Source organism: Lactuca serriola, chromosome 6 (genome assembly GCF_051521515.1).
Source record: "Lactuca serriola cultivar US96UC23 chromosome 6, Lser_US96UC23_V15, whole genome shotgun sequence".
NCBI classification, from domain to species: Eukaryota; Viridiplantae; Streptophyta; class Magnoliopsida; order Asterales; family Asteraceae; genus Lactuca; species Lactuca serriola.
In genome coordinates this window covers 128,139,437-128,161,460 of record NC_136413.1, presented here as the reverse complement: position 1 = coordinate 128,161,460, position 22,024 = coordinate 128,139,437, and the positions used below count along the sequence as shown (strand labels likewise).

Below are 22,024 nucleotides of genomic sequence, written 5' to 3'. Positions count from 1 at the left end.
CCAAGAGCAAGAGGATGAAGAAGAGAAGAGAAGGAGGCTGCCCAAAACGTGTGGAAACCCTAGACAACAAGTTCACCACGTTTTTGGGGCATAAGGGTTCTTTAAATAGTGAGGCTATTAGGGTTATCTAACAAGGAAACCCTAATTTGGATGCTTAAGCCCTAAGCAACCCATGGACTCCTTCCTTAAAGGCCTAGGACGATTTCTAATGGGGTTTCCCGTAGAATTCGTCCAACCTTATAATATAAGGCAATCCATAGCCCAATTATAATTATCTTATAATTACAATTCCAGTCCCTTAAGTTTAATTAATCTCTTTTAGCCACAAACTTAATTCTTATTAATTCTTGACTAGTATTAATTAAACAATATGATTTCTCCTTTAATATATTATTCTCATAATATATTAATAAATCATATTTAATACTTTCTCTCCATAATTCATCCTATCAAGTTGCTTTGGTGAAGGCAACCCAAAAGGACCATGCACCATCGGGTCAAGTACATACCAAAATAGTTATGGACTTAGACACTAATCCAACAGTCTCCCACTTGGATAAGTCTAATAACTATTCTGCGTATGACTTCAGATCCTGATCTGCAATCGTAGCTTTCCAAAGACGTTGTCAACTCTGATCCTATCAGATACGCGTATCCTTTAGATAAGGGATCATATATTCCTCCATTCTAGATATCGTATAGACTGAGACATGGATCTAAATCATTCTCTCTGTCTATGTGCTGTTTCCCGAATTCAGATTTATGATGACTGACAACAGACTACAGTTGAACACATCAATTTCGTCCCAACTTGGCCAAGCACTTAGGTGCCATCACTAAATCATTGAGGGGCCCACAGATATCGCTTTCACCTTACTTTGGATAAAAGGAACGGATAAACTTTGACTCAATGCTCGCTTGTACTCACTCACCAAATCACACACAACAATATGTTTTATAACACCAAGTTACTGGTGCGTTTACATATTATCAATGTGCAACCGATTCGCAAGATACAACTCACACATCTTGGTTTCAAGAATATAAGATGTTATCGTCTCACCAATCACTCGTGATAAAATCCAGGAAGTGATCCAAGTGAGCGTGGGTTTAATCCAATGCTCAAATCATATTCATGAGCACTCATGAACATTGCAGCAAACATTTTCTTATGTCTAATGCTCTTTAGACAATCCACACACCAATACACGATAGTCTTCATTCATATCTACTTCCAACATATGAATGACTGTGGCTCGTTCGAATAATTTGACTGTTCTGAACCAATTAAATTATTCAGGAAGTCAAAGCATGCAAAGTGAAACACAAGAATAATACTAATCCCATATGGCCTCAAACCTTTGAGTATAAATAAAACACCTTTTATTTATCACCATATCGATTACTCATTATTTGTTGTTTCGGGTAATCAACTTCTTAGTTGAATTACAACACGTGTTCCATGCTTTTAGCATGCACACAATATTTACCTATGGTTCTTACTTTGTGAAATAGATCAAACGAACACATTTCCAATCATACTCATTTCACAACTCCTACTCCTTTTTCATAAGTGAAAGAATATCAAATTCTTGCCACTTTTAGAATATGTTCGATTCTAACATTTTATGCAATGATCCTTTCGTAATGTCACTGCACTAAGGTCACAATGACTATTGCCAATGAATTACAAAGCTGTCTATTGGAGATTGTTACAAGACAATTCCTTAGATGTGATGTCTCTCACTCAAATTACATTCCTTTGAACATCCTTTTGCATAAAAGTTCTAATCTAGACATAGACTCTCAATATCCAACTCCCAATATGGAAACATTTCCATATTTTCCATATGACAACTCATTCTTAATAGAATCTTATCTATTTATAATAATGTCGATATGGTCCATCCAATACTATACTTCCAACTAGTCACAAGCGACCAATCCTCGGCGAACTTTGGATTGTCCTTTGATAGTTGTTTAATTATCTTAGTCAAAACCGATTCTCGTCGTTTTTCCCTCTAAATGCGCTAGACATTTGGAAAATTTTTAAAATGGTCAAATATTATAGCATTTGCAATCAATACTATACCCGAAGCGTATGGGACACGATGCATAATATCTTACATAAAGATTTGATACTTTATCAATCTTTTGCCATAATATTTTACATGCTACGTTCTCAGAATTCAAACTATGAAGAGGAATGCCGTAATCATAATCGAAATTTGAGAACACACTATGTATCATTGACTAATTTATTAACATTCCACAACCTAAACCTTTAGATTCGAAATGAAGCATAATATTCTCTCCCTGAATTATAGAAAAAACAACTGTTCAATCCTTACAACTTTGCAAAGAATGACTCTTGGTTTCTATAATTAATATTGCTAACTTGCAATACTTTCCTTAGTAATCATACAAGCATAACATTTATGCTCCCACTATCACGGTGATTATTACAAACATAACACTTATGCTCCCACTAGCCTTGACATGTATTCAGAAACAGCTTAACTTTCAGATAAGTAATGCTTGTTGAATTTCTTTAAGTTCATATTTGTAATACCCAATTCTTTGATAATCTTTTATCAAGGCTTCTTGAACTTATACACCTTTGTCTTAGATAGTTCATATGTGTGTCTAAACAATTCAGACTAATTGTCAAATCTCACAATTCGAATCATGGAAAGGGATGTCGTAACCATAATCAAATTTGATACAATTTCACAATCACTATCTTCTTAAAATCTTCCTTAATGAAAGCATTTCCTCACAGTCATTTTTTATGAAGGAGGGAATCTTATGACACTTAGATTTTAATGGTGTATGTGTTCCTATCCATGTGAATTTGTCAAAAACCAAATTTTACGACAAATCCAAACTCATATGGACCGAACTCTTAATCTTGATTTCTTGCCTTATGGTAACACGGCTGCCCACCATGTCTTCCAAGTAGTTAAGCAGCTCACCCTTTCCTATCAATGTACCTTTCATTGATTAAGGTCCTTGCCTTTTATGCATTCAAATGAGAACTCATAGCGCTCACATGCATAATTAACTCAACTGGAACGGCACAGAAAAATTACAGTGTCAACACGATAGGTTGTAAACCTCAACTCGTGTGCTAGTGATGATCGATAAGGTTTATTCTTGATTAGTTCTTAAACCTTTTCAAGACCATTAAGACTCCCACTGACTCCTTGACATATAAGATTCTCTTGTCAATAAACATTTCTTGACAACCAAATATTCAAGAGTTAGTGTAGCTTTTATCAAGACAAAACACTTCATAAATTTGGACCTAGTTGGTCTTTGTCTTATCCAAGACATCACAACTTTCCAATTTCAAATGTGCAAGAATAAGAAAACCTTTTTCCAAATTCTACATTTGATGAATGTTATAAACCTTCTTTTAGACTTGTCACTCAATGTCACAATCTTAACTCTAAGACTTGTTTTGGAATGAAGTATGATTGACTTCTTGATTTAACCATTTCTTCAATTTTTGATTCCTCTTCTCAGACATACAATTGTACTAAGACTTACTTAGAGGATCAATTGAGATATGGTTCATAATCATTAAGACATATCATAAAGCATAAAAGGTACTCTCTCTTCTTCTTAGAATAGAGAAACTTTTATCTTTCTGCCTACTTGATTCTTCTTATTCGTTCTGCTATTGATTTAAACCTTTTCAATTAATTTAGAATTACACTTAATCTTATAAGTATAATCATATTTACTAAACCTTCAGTAAATGATGATTAATATCTTTGTTACTCTTGCGGTGGACTTGATCAACACACAACTTTGTGTACTCGATCTCCTAGTCCTTCACTTGAGACTTTGTCAACGAATTAGTCTAATTTCCAAATATGAAATTTCTCATTCATCGTGCAACCAAGTTGCATGATTCCAAGTTTCTGTCCAATTGAAAATTGGGCGATGAGAAACTCTCCCAATTTGGTAAATTCTTGACATGTTGACAATTATCATAATTAAGAATCACATCCATTCGTTGTAGAAATATGCAAACATCAATTTTCATAACGATTTCATTGCAAGGAAATAAATAAATAAATGAGTCAAACCAAAATTCATTTTATTCATAAAAGCAGCGGAAAACATTTGTCCTTACAATGCAAAATCAACTGAAAACTATGTAATCAAAAAGAAAAATTCCTAACAACTCTATCATAACTTTCTAAGCTCAAAATCTAATCTTCAAATCCATGCGATTGAGATCCATTTCTTCGTGATTAGACTTATCTTGCTCTTTCATCAACCTTCCTCTATTTTCATTGATCCTGCAAAACATTCAAATGCAATCTTATCACATCATGTATTAAGAATCAACGAATAGGAACTTAATGGAGTTAGATAGTGGATTTTACCTGAAGCCCAACCATACTCTTTGACTCTCCCATCTTCTGGACTCTTCTGGCTCTTATGGCAAACTTGTATCCAACGCCCTTTCTCTTGGAAGCAAACGCAGGTCGGTTCTCCTAGAACGTCCTCGGAAGCATGGTTGGTTGACTTTACCAACAAATACGCTCCATTGCTTTGCCAAATCATTTCTGATTCAGCAGCAATGAGCATGTAAGTTAGGTCAATGAGGTTGTTGTCATGATCCATCATATAATACATTCTATTGAACTCATTATATGATTCAGGGAGTGACTGCAGAACCCAGTTGACAGCCAACTTATCGGGGAATGACGCACCCAATATTATCAACCTATCGATGTGTGATTTCATTCCTAGAACGTGGGCACACACGGGTTTACCATCTTCATGTTTCATTTCCAATAGGGCTTTAGTGACATTGAACCTTTCAATTCTTCGATCTTGTGGGTTAGGGAGAATAACGGGAGGAGGAGGAGGAAGTGAAGCATGATTTCTTGTTCCTCGATCGAATCGTGGAATATCATCTTCATGTGGAAAGCTTGTTCCACGGGATTTGGGAAGACCATAGTTGTCGTACTTTGACATCTACAAAATGGGAGAAAATAAATTCAAGTTAGTTGATTGATTGAGTCCTTAATAAATCACCCAAATGAGATATTAAGGCTAGGATCCAACACCATACGCTACAACCTAGAAAATGGATGCCGTAATCTAGTTGCAGAATATTTGAAGGTAAGTGAATGACGATTCACTAATTTCCACCATGAAAAACGAAAAAGTAATTTAAGTTTTAGATCTATGAAGACTCCTAGATCCTTTGAGATTCATTGAACATTTCTCCTTTAATATATTATATTCATAATATATTAATAAATCATATTTAATCCTTTCTCTCCATAATTCATCCTATCAAGTTGCTTTGGTGAAGGCAACCCAAAAGGACCATGCACCATCGGGTCAAGTACAGACCAAAATAGTTATGGACTTAGACACTAATCCAACAGATTCTAGGTTGGGAGATCAGGGCAGCCGCACTTGTGGGAAGTGCAGGAAGGGTCACACCGGAGTTTGTAGGTCCGGTGGTGCGTGCCGCAAGTGAGGGAGAGAGGGGCATTATGTGAGGGATTGCCGTCAGGCAGCCCCGATTCGGGATATGAGGATTTGTTATCAGTGCGATCAGGTTGGTCACATGAGGGCCAACTGTCCACAGCTTACTGTAGGACCCATGTAGTAGGGATGAAAGTGGGTCCAAACCCGGACCCGATGGACCCGAACCCGGAAAACCCGGAACCGCTTAACGGGATTTTATAGAACCGGAAACCGGACCGGTATATAGGAACCGGTTCCGGTTCGGTTCCGGGTATGGTTCCGGGTAAAGTGGGTCTAGAACCGGAAAACCCGGAAACATCAAAGTGGGTAGGTTGGAACCGGATAAAGTGGATTTAGACCCGAAAAAACTGGAATTTTTTGGTAATTACTTACAACTTAGTGGGTTGAACTTTGAAAATTTTCATATTGATATCCCCACTTTGGGGGCTGTAACTTATTGAATAGAAACCACAATTAACAAAATTAGAGTCTAAAATCATGTACAAACTCTAAAATACACTCTGGAAAAGCCCGCATCTCAATCCAAATTTAAACGAATGAGATATACTTGTGTTAATATTTTTACATAATACAAAGTACAAAAACAAATAGCTGAAAAGTTGAAAATTTTCAGTTTTGATATCCCGACTTCGGAGGACTGTAAATCATTGAATGTTAAACCAAAAATGACAAAATTATAGTCTAAACTTATGTACAAACTGTAAACTAGAAGTTGGAAAAAACCACATGTCAATCCGACTTCAAACGAATTAGATATGCATGCTTTAAAATTTTCACCGAATACAAAAAAAAACTAAAAAACTAAAAACTTTCAGCTTTGGTATCTCAACTTTGAGGACTGTAAGTCAATGAATATAAAACTAAAAATGAAAAATTTATAGTCTAGAATCATGTACAAACTCTAAACTACATGTTGGAAAAAACCGTATGTCAATTGGAGTTGAAACGAATAAGATATGCATCTTGTAAACGTTTCACAAAAAGTGGTTCCGGCCCTAAAAGTGGTTCCGGTTCCAAAAACCGGTTTCGGATTTTAGACCCGGTTTACCCGGACCCAATGGACCCAAACCCGGATTACCCGGAACCCGGATAAAGCCAATTTTTAAACCCGGAACCGGACCCGGTTCTATATATTCCGGTTCTAACGGGTCCGGTTCCGGTTTGGTTCCGGTTCCGGTCCGGTTTTCCGGTTCTAAATCTCATCCCTACCGTGTAGGCTCTAGCACCGGCCACTTTGAGGATTACGGGTGGAGGTCAGGGTGGAGTAGAGCCCCCGAGGGCTCAGGGACGTGCTTTTCAGCTTATAGCAGAGGAGGTCAGGGCAGAGCCGGACGCAGCTGTGGGTATGTTTCCTTCTTGATATCTTGTTATCTTGTGGTTATTATAGATTATGGTATATCCGCTAGTCTCGTTTGCATGATGCATGGTATTGTGTTCTTTCGTTCTTTTGTCGGTTATCATATGATCGAGGGTTTTGGTATTGAGAGTGTTAGTAACTAGGAGTTGTAGGCGGCTAGCATCCAAGGGATTAATGGTCAGAATTTGGTTATATGGTCCTGTTGTCGGGTATAGCAAGTGTGTTTTGAGAAATGTTCAACGGGGAGTCAAACTCCTTTAGAGTTCATAATGTGCGATGTCGGAATGTGATTTTGTGGAGGTTGCTCGTTTCAGAAACGGTTCGAGTATAAGAGAATTTTTTGAGTAGGATTGTTTAAGTGATGTCGGTTGGGTCACCGGTGGTTGGTAGTCAGTGCTCTAAGTAGGGAGAATTGGAAAATTCTCAGGGGGACCGACAACATGAGAGGTCAATTAGCTGTTTAGGTTTTAGCAGTATTCAGTCAGCCGAGAGTGTGGGCTAGAATGAGTGAGTGACAGGCAAATGGGGCAGGATACATACCAAGGTTTGCGGAAAAGGTGATTGGTTGTTGTGAGGCCTAGATTAGGCCGGGATTTGAGTAAATGGAATGGAGTTAGAGTTCGAAACCCCTAGAGGGCTAGAACAGTATGTTTAGGGAGAGATTTCCAGGAGAGATAGTTCGGGATGATGTATGATAGTCTGAGCGGTCCGGGGAGACTAAAGGCCTGCGGGCGTACCAGTCAGACCGAAGGCTCGGGGAACGGTCCAGACAAGCTGAATGCCCAGGAGGGCAGTCCAGATATGCTGAAGGTTCCGAGGGTGGTCCAGATAGGCTGAAGGTCTGGGGAGGCAGTCCATTCATGCTAAAGACTTTGTATGTATTAGTGGATCAAGTATGAGGAGATTGAGGAAATGCGTCACTAGGGGGTGATAATTGTTATGGTCTGGCCCCAAGTATTGATCATGTTAGTGGAAAGCAGTGCATGGAACCGAGAGTCCTTGCGAGCAGATTAAGAGTATATAGAAGTTTGAGGATAGCGGTTGCTCTACATAGAGTGAAGTGTAGCTTAGTGGCACGTGCCGGTGCGGTAAGGGTGGATGAGTGGATTTCCTGAAAAGGAAAGGCATGTAGCTCCGGAAGGAGCGTGGGTACTTCAAAAAGAGGAGGAAGTGGAATAAGTTGATAATTTTCGGTGCTTCAGCTATTGGTAGTAAGTACTGGGATTGTACCAGTGGTATTGGAACACATCCAGGTTGGGTGTCTGTTGAGGTTGCAGAAGGATTTCCGGTAGTGTAGAACTAAAGGAGTTCGGAAGGGATGCAAGGAGGGAGCCTTGGATTTTCTGTATGATTGTGATCAGGAGGTGATGTATGTAGTCGTAATTCATCCCAGTGATGTCTGGAGGTATCGTCAGTGTGTCGGGTTTTCCACCCCAAGGATGTTAGAGTAGGTTCAGCATGTGTATGTGATTGCTGAGGAGAGCACATGGGAGTTGCTCAGGAGCTGAGGGATGTGTCATCCTGTCAGCGCGGAAAGAAAAGAGTTGGATTCGGAATGGAAGTGGGATGAGTCCCAGCAGTGAAATTCGATAAAAGTTATGCCAAGCGAGGTAAGGGATATCAATTGGTACCGGGTCAAGACCCAGTGGTTCAAGGTGATATCTAGCTTTGCAAGAGTCGAGTGATTGTTGTGATTTGGAGTGAGGAAAGTATCATTGGGTGATCATTGGTTAATAAGGGTTGTTATTAGAGAAAGAAGCTGGTGGCCGACTTGAATCAGTTGTCGTAACTCTGTGAGGGGAGAGTTGGTCTTTATAGAGGTTTGATAGCAGTGTTCGGAGGAACCTGGGTCGCTCGATACCAGGAGGTGCATTGCGGGAGTATTATCCGGAATTGTGTGCTGCAGCAGGCTTCGAGGACGAAGCCTAATTTAAGTGGGGGAGAATTGTAACACCCCAAGTTCAGAAACACAAGTTCATGGTTCTTAGTGTAAATAAGGAAGATCGACTCGGCGAGTCTATGGATAGACTCGGTGAGTCGAGTCGCGATTGGTCACGTGCTAAGTGACTGACTCGGTGAGTCGGCGGCTAGACTCGGCGAGTCAGCGCTGGAATGAGAAACCCTAATTCCTGGGGTTTGCACCCTATATAAGGAACCTTAAGTCCTACCCCAGCCTCTTTAGCACTCCCTTTAACGTCCAGAAGCTTTCCCCATCGATTTTAAACCCTAAATGGAGAGTGAAAAGGATTTAAGTGTGTTTTGAAGCTTGGAGAAGAAGGATACTTGAAGCAAGAGTTGGTGGGATCATAGTAGAGCGAAGTGGATCTGATTTCCTTGCTTGTTGGCATCAGATTGAAGGTAAAAAGCTGTTGCCTTGACTTTGTTGTGCTTAGATTGTTCATGAATGAATTTTTAGGGCCAAATTGTCTTGTATGAGCCTCTTTTCGAGTATTGTATACAGATCTGTGGTTGCTACTATAGATCTAGGCTGGTCCTGACTCATGAACCTGGAAAGTGATAGCTTTGGGGCTTGATTGAGAGTGTCCTTTCCTTAAACCTCCATTTTAGCTTGAGTGGAGCTTGTTGAGCCTTGCATGCACGTAAAGTTGGAAACTTTATGTGTGGATCTAGCCCTAGGAGTCCAGATCTATGTATTGGAAGCAATGGATTGGCCTGTGATCGTCTGAATGAAGGTATTACGTATGGACTCGGTGAGTTTGGGAGATGACTCGGCGAGTCGGACTAGAGATTAGACATGCGTCACGTAGTGACTTGGCAAGTCACATGAGTGTACTCGACGAGTTGCATGAAGATAGGCAGGAACTCGACGAGTTGGAAGAACAACTCGGCGAGTCTGTTGAAGATTGTCTTGGACCCGGCGAGTCTGTTCTTGGACTCGGTGAGTCTGGCCGTGAAGTCCTAACCTTTTCTGGTTGAGTTGTAAATCGGTGAGTCGAGGGATGACTCAGTGAGTTGAGCATGAAGGAACTCAGAGTAGGTTGGACTTAGCGAGTCTTGGGGCGACTTGGCAAGTTGAGTCGCGATATGGGAGTTTTCAGAGCATGGGGACTCGACAAGTAAGCGCGTTGACTCGACGAGTAAAGTTAGTTAGGAAGTTTGACTTTGACTGAGGACTTTGACTTTGACCAAGAGTTGACCAGTTGACTTCCAAGGGTATTTTGGTAATTGTTGATATTTATTGAGTTCAGTAATTCGGTGTTGTCCGGTGGTGGAGTTCGTGTCGGAGGTTGGAGCAGCGTGATCTTATCTCTTCAGTCAGCAGTTGCGAGGTGAGTTATCCTCACTATATCGACAGCGTCTACGGCACCAAGGTCGGCCCTTTTATCGGATGGAAAATCCGGGTAGTTGTTGTTATGTTATTGCTTTGTTATGTGTTTGCATCCTGGTAGTTAGGAGGGTATATGTTAGAGACCTGGTTAGGGTCGGTATCCTGGTTATAGGATGATGCTATGCTAGTGACCGGTTAGGTCGGTATATTGGTAGGGATGTGCTATGTATGTGATCTGCTAGATTGGTTGATTAGTTGTAAATTGTTATATGATTATATGTTTATGTGCACATGGTTTTTTGACTGGGGTTGGGTTGAGGCGGGTCCTGCTTTGTGTTGTAGGCCAACATACCCAGGGCGGACCGGTTATCCCGAAGGCCCAGCGAGCGGTGCGGATAGGCTGTAGGCCCCACGAGGGTGGACCAGACGTTCCGAGGCTCGGAGAGTGGACCAGGCCGACTGAAGGCTCGATGCGGGCGGACCAGTCATACTGTAGACTCAGAGGGTGGACCAGGTGGGTTGAAGGCCCGGTGCGGGCTGACCAACCACACTGCAGACTTGATGTATATGGCTAGACTCGGAGGGTGGACCAGGTGTACTGAAGTCCCGGTGCGGCGGACTAGTCATACAGTAGACCCAAAGTGCATGGTTGTTCTGTTCTGTGTTTATGATATGATATGTGTATGGTATTGTGGTTGGTATTTTGGGGGTAACTCACTAAGCTTTCGGGCTTACAATTTTTAGTGTATTGTTTCAGGTACTTCAGGAGATCGTGGCAAGACGAAGGCATGATCGTACCGCTTCTCATGTTTTATGTACTTATGATGTGGTTCTGGGAAGACGAAGGCATGATCGTACCGCTTCTCATGTTTTATGTACTTATGATGTGGTTCTGGGAAATACCCTGATAATAAATGAATTGAAAACCTTTTTGTAATGAATTAATGAAAGTGGGTCGTTTTTGAAAAGTTTAAAGTGGTTTGAATTTTATAGTGTTACATAAATTCTTTATTTAAATCATACCTGAGAATCGGGACGTTACAGGCGGCCACCACCGTGGTGGTTACAAGTTTTTCCATTAATTACCAACACTATTACATTTTTACAAAGATACACAAACACACACACACTCACGTAACGTAACACACACATACACACATCGTCACATTGTGGTGGCAGGTGGCGGTAGATGGTGGCAGCCACTATGGCTGGCGGCCATGGTGGTCTCTTTTACATTTTCGGCCAACAAATCACGCACACGATATGCACCAGCTAGCAACAACAACATACATGCACCCGGAGACACATACACAACTCGATTTCTGAATATACTCCAGCCACGCACCTGGTGGCTTACGGTGGCGTGACAGCAAGGTTGGCGACAACAACAACAAATAAAATGGGCAGCAGTAGCAGTTATCGGTGACAACCACCATGGCCGGTCACCATGGTGGTTCTCCATGATCCATGATCGACAGAGATCCCACCCTTCATATGCTTCTATGTCGTAGGCCACGAATAATGGTCGTTACCACCCTCTTGGCGGCGTTCAACGGACGGTAGCAACCTCCACGCAAGCATCCGGCAGCAGGAGACAGCGGCTGCTATGTGACGAGTTCCAAAGTGCGTGGTGGCAGAAATGAGAAGAAGAAAGAAGGAGGATACGACAGTTCACCGCTTGATGGCAACGAAGCAGCAGCGACACAAGGTAGTGGCAGGAACAATGATCACCGCAACGGTTCTCCGATCCCTAACCGGTGCAGCTACCCTCGACAGCCCTCGATGGTCTCTCCCCGGCTACGCACAACAACTGGCAACATAGTGATGGTGGTGTTCCGATGGCAAAACGGTAGACGACGAGGCGGCGGCTAAGAAGGAGGATGGAGATGGCGGCTGGTGTTTGGAGGCTTAGGGTTAGGGTTACCGGGTGGTAACGAGTTTATATACTGCCTCCATCAAACTCCTATCCATAATAACGCTTCTGGCCCCTCCTTATCCCTATTCTTTCAATGTAAGTCCCCAAAATTACCTATTTGGCCCCTGACTTCATAAAATCCTTCCAGAATGAGTCCAAAAGTTACCCATTACACCCTGCCTTCTAAAATCCTTACAAAATAAGTCCCAAACTTACACTTTACCCTCATAAATCAAAAGTATATCATTTGGCACCCGAAACCAACACCCCATTAATTATTATTTGATTTTGGACAATAAATATATATATATATATATATATATATATATATATATATATATAATAATAATAATAATAATAATAATTATAATAATAAAATTACTTCTCGGGGTTCTGGGTTTATCATTAATTATCCCATTTTAAATAGGATGTTACACGAAGGCATCAATGTCAGCCCACTAGGTTATGTATCCTAGTATGTAGCATGTTGCTATGCTGTAATGATTTGTAGATCTGTATGATTATTTGTGCTGATATATGATTTATTTGTTGCACTTGTCGACATAACGTTGTACTGGTTAAGGCTTTACTGCTATGTGTGTAAGTCAATAGACTGAGGCATTCCAGTTCGATGACTGATTGGGCCGAGGAAATCCAATCCGATGACTGTGGGCTATGGGTAATCCAGCCCGATGTCTGTGGACCCGAGGGTAATCTAGTCTAATGACTGTGGACCCAACATGCATGTTTGTATATGTTCTGTTGTGTGGGGTATTTTGGGGAAACACACTAAGCTTTAGCTTATGGTTTAAATGTTATATTTCAGGGACTTCTGATGATCAGGGCAAGGCGTGATCTTACACATCGTTTGGTGATATGTTTTTGGAGATTTTGTGATATTTTGATTTTGGGACATTTGTATTTGATAATTGGTTTTTACTTAGGTTTTGATCGGCAACAATGATTTTACCTTAATTGAAAAATAAAAAATTTATCGTGATTTTTGGGATGTTACAGAGACTCTATGTCAACAACCCGGGATGGTTAGCTTGAGGTCATGGACCAACAAACCCTATATGCATGCATTGTAATTGTATTTATGATGTGTTGGGTATTTTGGGAAATTCACTAAGTTTGGGCTTATATTTGTGGATTCTCTGATTTTGGGATGTTTGTATTTGACACTTATGTTTGTGACTTGGGTTTTATGAAAACGATGGTTTTATTTAAATGAAAAATAAAAATTTTTATCATGATTTTTGGGATGTTACAAAGATAAACTACAAGGACCCTTTGTGCGAAAAGTCGAACTTAAGCTAAAGAACCCCAAATATCATTCCTTACTAATGTGATCAACATAATTACCAGCACCCAACACCACCTTTGCCTATTTCTTCTTTTCGTAAGTGACTTACATTTTTAGCACCTACTGCCACATCCAAGCGGCGGTTCTTGGTCGATTAAATAACATAAAATGTCTGATTTATGTGCCGATTATGGATCAAAGAAGTATATTTAATTTCAAAAACCTAAAATTAAATATGGAACCGAAGGAGTTCGTGGGTTTGCAACAAACAAGGCAACATCTATCATGTAACCAAATACTGATTCTAGTAGGTGGTCAAACCCAAATTAATACATGGTAAAACGAAAACCGACAAACTGGGAACACTTGGAACGAGGACCTTTTGCAATATCTAGAGAACAATCAAGATAACCTCCTAATTGTGATTCTTGTGATTCTGATTCAGGTTTTTGATGATTTACGTCTATTAATTTTGAATCCTTTTCTTTGTTATGGTTGTAAGTTATGCATAAATGTTTATACAATTTGAATTTTGTGATATGCAGCAACAACAAGAATCATTTGGGTTGCCAGAAAATGAGTTTGGGTTTAACGGGCATGATTTGGATGACGTTGTAACAAAGGTGGTGGTGGTTCTCATCGGTTTAATTTGATCTTAGTGTTTGCGAGGGTGGTGCCACCAGGTGTGGTGTTGGTGATGATGATGGTGGTTGGAGATGATGTTTACCGGTGATGCAGGTGATAATGGTGGTGTTAATGGTAATTGGCGGTGGTCGTGGTGGTGGTGTTGGGGGAAGCAATGGTAGAAGAGCATTTTGGTCTTTTTAAAATGTTTAACAGCCTCTCCGTTAGGGCTGTTGGGGGGGAGGATCACCAATGTTATCAAAACCTTTATAAGGACTAGTGGTGTTATTTTTCAAAAACAGAACCAAAAGTGTTATAACCAGTATACTACAGGACCAAAGCTGTAATTTACTCTAAAAACAATAATTTGTTGGTAAGAGGAAATAAAATAATTTGGTGAGGACAGTCCAATAAGACCGACCGAGTCATGTGGAGTGGTGGGTGTGATCTATGTTTTTGACCAATCAGGTCGCTTTCTTTACTCCATCCAAATTTTTTAGTTTCAAGTTCGAACACATCACGTTCGCTTACCAATCTACAACCACTGTCTTCTCATAAACTTCAGCCAACAAAAGATTTGAATCGGATCCTTGAAGCAGAGCTTCAATGGCGTCTTCTTCAACTGCATCTATTCACAAAAACTTTAAATACGATGTATTTTTAAGTTTTAGAGGTGAAGACATTCGTAAAAACTTCGTTGATCATCTTTATCGAGCTCTTTGGCAGAAAAGCATTTATACTTACAAGGATGACGAGGAAATCAATAAAGGGAAACTGATCAGTGATGAGCTGATCGGATCCATCAAAGATTCAAGATTCTATATCATAGTTTTCTCTAAGAACTATGCGTCTTCGAGCTGGTGTTTGAATGAACTTGTCCAGATAATGGAGTGCCAGAAAATGACTGAACACACTGCTTACCCCCTATTCTATGACGTCGAACCAACCGAAGTTCGCAAGCAAATTGGGGCAGTTGGAGAAGCTTTTGTTAAACATGAAAATGAGGAGGATGTTGACAAATGGAAGGAGGCACTTAAAGAAGCAGCGGCTCTAGCTGGGTGGGAATTAAAGAACACTGCTGATGGGTAATTCCTTAATCATATTTTAAATCTTTTCATTGTTCTTTCATCTGACCCGACTTGATTCTGGATCCGGATGGTTCGATATCTGAAAAACCCGAACTAGATCAGTGGGTATTGCCCAAACTTTTCTGTAGGTATCCTCCCAAAGTTTACGATTACAAAATTCGTAGTATTTTTCATTGTAACGCTGTGTTCCAATATCAATATTTTTCATAATTTGACTAAAGAGGTCCTGAAAGATTTCTATTTATCATATTCAGTCCTAAGCAAAAGTAGGAGTTATTTAAAATGGTATCTCTTGAATATTCTACCTAGGGGATCTCTTAGATTTCTATTTTTCATAGCTGTGTTATTATTTCATATAGCAATGTTGTTCATCTGATGTTGGTTTTTGAACAAGCTAACTCAATCTTCTTTAATAAATAGGCATGAAGCAAAATTCATCAAAAAAATCGTTGAAGACATTTCAAATAAATTACCATCCATCAATCTCAGCGTTGATGATGAATTAGTAGGCATGGATACCCGGGTAAAGGAGGTTCTTTCATATCTAGAAACTGATATTGATGAAGTTAGAATGATTGGAATCAAAGGGATGGGTGGTAGTGGGAAGACAACTTTGGCTAGAGCTGTTTTTGACCATATATCCTTTCGATTCGATGGTAAAAGTTTCATTGAGAATGTCAGAGAAGTTTCCAAGGCCTCTTCGTTTGGTTTGACAGATATTGCAAAAGAAAATCCTTACTGATGTCTTAAATAAAGATCGAAGTATCAACATAAGTGGTGTTGGTAATGGGAAAAACTTGATGAAGAAGATGATGCGTGGTAAGAAGGTTCTTCTTGTTCAGGATGATGTGGATCATATAGACCAAGTTGAAGCATTAGCTGGGGATCTTAATTGGTTTGAGCCAGGAAGTAGAATTATCATTACAACAAGAGACGAGCACGTGGTAGCACGTTGGGCGAATTGGATTCTTAATGTCAATTTGTTATCGGAGGAGGAAGCAATTTTGCTCTTCAGTAAGCATGCGTTTCGGAGAGAGAGTCCAAAGCAAGGGTATGAAGAACTATCGAGAAAAGTTGTACTCTATGCTGATTGTCTTCCCTTAACTATTAGAGTTTTAGGTTCGTTTCTATATGATAAAGATGAAAGGGAATGGATATCTACACTAGAAAGACTAAAAGAAATTCCGTTAAAGGAAACTCTTCAACAACTGGAATTAAGCTATGATGCTCTAGAGGAAGATTACAAGGAAAATTTCCTAACTGTGGCGTGCATACTAAAAGGGTGGTCCAGAGACTTGGCAATTGAAGCACTCTAAAGTTGTGGATTTCATAGAATTGGTTTAAAAGTTCTTGAGCAAAGATCTCTTGTATGTTATACTGGTTGTAAGTTGGTGGATATGCATGACCATATTGAAGAGATGGGTAGGAATATTGTTCGTCGGGAGCACCCAGATGAACCTGAGAAGCATAGCCGATTGTGGATTGATGAGGAAATTCAAAATATATTTGCTAATGACTTGGTAAGGTCAAATTTATTTGTCAATTTTATAAAACTACTAGCAATTGTTGATTGCTTTTTGCATTACAGGGTACTAAAAAAACAAGATATATACGGTTCCACTTGGGGGAAGTCAGTTTGGAAAATTTAAAAATTGTTATGAAAGGTCTTAGAAAAATGGTTGAACTAAGATTTCTTGACGTGTATGCGGAGAATGATTTTCTGGAAGAAAGGGAATATGATTATGTCAGCCAATACTTTCCAAATGCTTTACGATATCTATGTTGGTGCAACTACCCTTTTCGGTCTTTACCCAACACATTTCAAGGAAAGAATCTTGTTGCTCTTAAGATGTCTTGGAGCAATATCCTACGACTTTGGGAAGGGGGAGAAAAAAAGGTATAACTATGGCTGCTTTATTGTTTAATTTATATCAATATTCATCTTGTTTTTATTTTATAATTTCATTTGTGTTAGGTTCTTAAGAAGCTCAAATTCCTTGACCTCAGTCGTTCCATGGTGACCACCCTTGACCTTGAGCTTATTCCAAATATTGAGTCGTTGTCTCTTGGAGAATGTCGAGGCTTGGTACAAATTGACATGCTTAATCAATGTTTAAACCTCATCAGTGTTGACCTCAGTCGTTCACAGTTGAAGACCGTTGACCTTCGCTCAGCTTTGAAGCTCGAGCTGTTAAAACTTGAAGGCTGCTGTGATTTGGTAGAACTTCATTTGCCAAATGGATGTCAGAAACTCAAACAACTCTACTGTACAGAGTCAAAGTTGACGGCCCTTGACCTTCAGCTGGCTCCGAATCTTGAGACATTGATTCTTAGAAAAAACAAAGGTTTAGTAATACTTCACATAGCCAAGAATTGTCAAAAGCTCATATCCCTGGACGTTAGTTATTCAAAGTTGAAAACCCTTAAGCTTGGGTTGACTCCAAATCTCAAGAGCTTAAATCTTGAAGGCTGTTGTGATTTAGTACAACTTCATTTGACAAATGAATGTCAAAAACTCAACTGTACAAAGTCAAAGTTGATGGTCCTTGACCTTCAGTTGGCTCGGAATCTAGAGACGCTGATACTTGAAAAAAACAATGATTTGGCAACACTTCACATACCCAATAATTGTAGAAAGCTTATATCCCTTGACATTAGTTATTCAAAGTTGAAAACCCTTGAGCTTGGGCTGACACCAAATCTCAAGAGCTTAAATCTTGAAGGCTGCTGTGATTTGGTAGAACTTCATTTGCCGAAGGGATGTCAAAAACTCAAAGAACTCCACTGCACAGAGTCAAAGTTGATGGCCCTTGACCTTCGACAGGCTCCGAATCTTGAGATGCTGATTCTTAAAAAAAACAGAGATTTGGTAACAGTTTACATAGCCAAGAATTGCCAAAAGCTCATATACCTCGACGTTAGTTATTCAAAGTTGAAAACCCTTGAGCTTGGGCTGACTCCAAATCTCAAGAGCATAAATCTTGAAGGATGCTTTGATTTGGTAGAACTTCATTTGCCAAATGGATGTCAAAAACTTAAAGAACTCCATTGCACAGAGTCAAAGTTGATGGTCCTTGACCTTCAGTTGTCTCCGAATCTTGAGACGTTGATTCTTGAAAAAAATAGAGATTTGGTAACACTTCAAATAGCCAAAAACTGTCAAAAGCTCATTTCCCTAGACATTACTTATTCAAAGTTTAAAAACCTTGACCTTGAGCTAACTCCAAATCTCAAGAGCATAAATCTTGAAGGCTGCTGTGATTTGGTAGAACTTTATTTGCCAAATGGATGTCAAAAACTCAAAGAACTCCACTGCACTGAGTCAAAGTTGATGGCTCTTGACCTTCAGCTGGCTCCGAATCTTGAGACATTGATTCTTAAAAAAAACATGGATTTGGTAACACTTCACATAGCCAAGAACAGTCAAAAGCTTATATCCATCGATGTTAGTTATTCAAAGTTGAAAACCCTTGAGCTTGGCCTAACTCCAAATCTCAAGAACTTAAATCTTGAAGGCTGCTGTTATTTGGTAGAGCTTCATTTGCCAAATGGATGTCAAAAACTTAAAAAACTCCAATACACAGAATCAAAGTTGATGGCCCTTGACCTTCGGTTGGATCTGAATCTTGAGACGTTGATTCTTAAAAAAACAGAGATTTGGTAACACTTCAAATAGCCAAGGAGTGTCAAAAGCTAATATCCCTTGACGTTAGTTATTCAATGTTGAAAACCCTTGAGCTTGGGCTAACACCAAATCTCAAGAGCTTAAATCTTGAATGCTGTTGTGATTTGGTAGAACTTCATTTGCCAAATGAATGTCAAAAGCTCAAAGAACTCAACTGCACAGAGTCAAAGTTGATGGCTCTTGACCTTCAGTTGGCTCCGAAACTTAAGACGATGATTCTTAAAAAAAACAGAGATTTGGTAATACTTCACATAGCAAAGAATTGTCAAAAGCTAAAATCTCTCGATGTTAGTTATTCAAAGTTGAAAACCCTTGAGCTTGGGCTGACTCCAAATCTCAAGAGCTTAAATCTTGAAGGCTGTTGCGATTTGGTAGAACTTCATTTTCCAAATGAATGTCAAAAACTCAAAAACCTCAATTGCACAGAGTCAAAGTTGATAACCCTTGACCTTCAGTTGGCTCCAAATCTTGAGACGTTGATTCTTGAAAAAAACAGAGATTTGGTAACACTTCACATTGCCAAGAACTGTCAAAATCTCATATCCATTGACGTTAGCTATTCAAAGTTGAAAACCCTTGAGCTTGGGTTAACTCCAAATCTCAAGAGCTTAAATCTTGAATCATGCAATAATTTGGCACAACTTCAGGTTCCAAATGGATGTCAGAAACTCAAACAACTCCACCTCACGGAGTCAAAGTTGATGGCCCTTAACCTTCAGCTGGCTCCAAATCTTAAGACGCTGATTCTTAAAAAAAAAATAGAGATTTGGTAATACTTCGCTTAGCAAAGAACTGTCAAAAGCTTATATCCCTCGACGTTAGTTTTTCAATGTTGAAAACCCTTGAGCTTGGGCTGACACCAAATCTCAAGAGCTTAAATCTTGAAGGCTGTTGTGATTTGGTAGAACTTCATCTGCCAAATGAATGTCAAAAACTAAAAAAACTCCACTGCACAGAGTCAAAGTTGATGGCCCTTGACCTTCAACTGGCTCCGAATCTTGAGACGCTGATTCTTGAAAAAAACAGAGATTTGGTAACACTTCACATAGCCAAGAACTGTCAAAATCTCATATATCCCTCGACGTTAGTTATTCAAAGTTGAAAACCCTTGAGCTTGGGCTAACTCCAAATCTCAAAAGCTTAAAATTTTGAATCACACAATAATTTGGTACAACTTCAGGTTCCACCGGATGTCCATGAAATATTGTACACATAGTCTGAAGTGGTTGTTTGAGGAATAATTCTGATTGCAAATTCCCCTGAAATATGCTGACTTCACCCGGCAGTACTTTGTGAAAGTTTCAGTGTTCTTAAAAAGATGAATATCCCTCATTGACTAGGGATCTTGAGATTCTTTCTTCTGTACGGTTGTGGGCTTGCGCAAACCTTGAGAAGTTTTTTTGAAACATTTGTGGATTACGGCGTTTAAGAAAGCTTGAAATTGAAGTGTTGGTGTGTCACGATCTTATATGTGTATATATGTTGAAGTCTGGCTCTTTTGGATGGCATATGATTTTGAAAAGGTCTGAAGGCCTAGGAAAATCCTATTTACAAGGAACTATTCTAACAAGTACTGTCTTTGCTTTCTATTGATCATCTTACTTTGATTTGAATTTTGAAATCCATATGAATATAATTAATTCTCTTTAGCAAAATTCAATAATTATACTAAAAAAAAGTAATATTATGCCTGAAAGAAGAACCCCTGTTATAGTTTTAATCTTGGTTTTATAGAGTAGCTTATTCATTGTTTGTGTTAAATTTAGAGTTATATTCAAGTTGAAACCGTCAATGTGTTGGCAGATCCAACAAAAGTTAGAATTCAGGAATTAAATGAAATAAAAACCCTAGGAATAGATCTCCCAATTTCTGCATTAAAATTGTATTTTGTGTCACAATCAATCCTAACATTTTTATCATTTCTTGCAATTTGGAGTTTGATGTCCAGAAACAAATCGGAACAGATGCGAGGAAATTGTAAAGCTATTGTGTAGAGAGGGAAACATCACAAGGTTTTGATTGGGAAATGAACGTAATCAAAGTACAAGAAGATGTGAGGAATGTTTAAAGTCACTACCACTTGATTCATGGTGCTTAGTCAACAGAGTTAACTTCTTTAGAAAGTCTTAATGAAAATGTGGGAACTTTGATATGAATTTTTAAATGATCATGTTAATAATATGTTAAGGAATAGTTTTGGAGTAATTTAAAACCATAAAGAAGTTTTTATTTTCACAAAGTTATTCTAAATTGGTATGGAATCATTAAACGAAAATGGTTCCCTTTTGAGTAAGGCTAATATTTTTATAAAATTTACTGTTTTTTTCATGAAACTGTACGGATGGATATACTGTTGAACATGACTCTTTATGTGAGAAGCAACAATACTTTTATTAAGACACATAAGAAGATCTTACACTTTAAGAGATTACTATACTTTGCTTATGTTGAGTAGTGTTTCTTGGATGCGTGGATTTTGGGATTTGGCTTTTAGACTCTTTCTGTCCTTCGAAGTTGTGGAGGCAGTATCTCGCCTTCACCATCATTGATTGGTTTATTTACTTCTTGCTCAGTGACATCAGTGTCGCTTGGATATTCAGGTGTATCAACACTTAACCAAATGTGTCTCCTTTTCTCAACCATGGTCTTCCACTCCTTGAACACCCCAAACTCTTCATCTTTGGTATTCAGAAAGTATAACCAAACCTTACTTGAATAATCATCAATGAACATCATAAAGTATGTACAACCTCCTTGAGACTTCACTGGTGCAGGACCCCATAGATCCGAGTGAACATATTTCAGGATTTCCTTACTTGTGTGTTGACTGCTACCGAACTTCACTTTGCGATGCTTTCCCTTGACGCAAGCTTCACAAAATCTTATCTTTCCACTAGCCTCTCCACCAAGTAGTCCTTGTATGCTTAGAACTGACATGCCCTTCTCACTCATGTGCCCCAACTTATGATGCCACAACTCTGTCTTGTCATCACCTTTATTCAAAGATTGGGAGATAGCCATCATTCCCATAACCGTACTGCCTTCTAGGATATAGATCCCTCCACAATTCATCTTCCATTTCATTATAACCAGATAGTCTTTAGTCACTTTGACCCAGTCACCTTCACCAACGTACCTCATCTCATTCTTAGTCAATGTGCCAAGAGAAATTAGACCCTTCTGAAGTTCTGGAACGTACCAACAATCTAACTTCCTGACCAAGCCATCATGCATCTT

General features: G+C 39.3%; 1 long non-coding RNA gene and 1 pseudogene across 2 annotated transcripts; both read left to right on the top strand.

Moving 5' to 3' along the window:
• Window positions 1–11,224: 11,224 nt before the first annotated feature.
• LOC145056798 (uncharacterized) lies at window positions 11,225–13,084 on the top strand. The gene is made up of 2 exons (XR_013685922.1): window positions 11,225–12,180; window positions 12,911–13,084. It is a non-coding gene; the product is annotated as an uncharacterized LOC145056798 (long non-coding RNA).
• Window positions 13,085–14,462: 1,378 nt separating this feature from the next.
• LOC145056797 (TMV resistance protein N-like) lies at window positions 14,463–21,080 on the top strand (annotated as a pseudogene). Its single transcript, XR_013685921.1, has 5 exons — window positions 14,463–15,099; window positions 15,523–16,622; window positions 16,691–16,999; window positions 17,078–20,357; window positions 20,724–21,080. The product of XR_013685921.1 is annotated as a TMV resistance protein N-like (transcript).
• The last annotated feature ends 944 nt before the right edge of the window (window positions 21,081–22,024 follow it).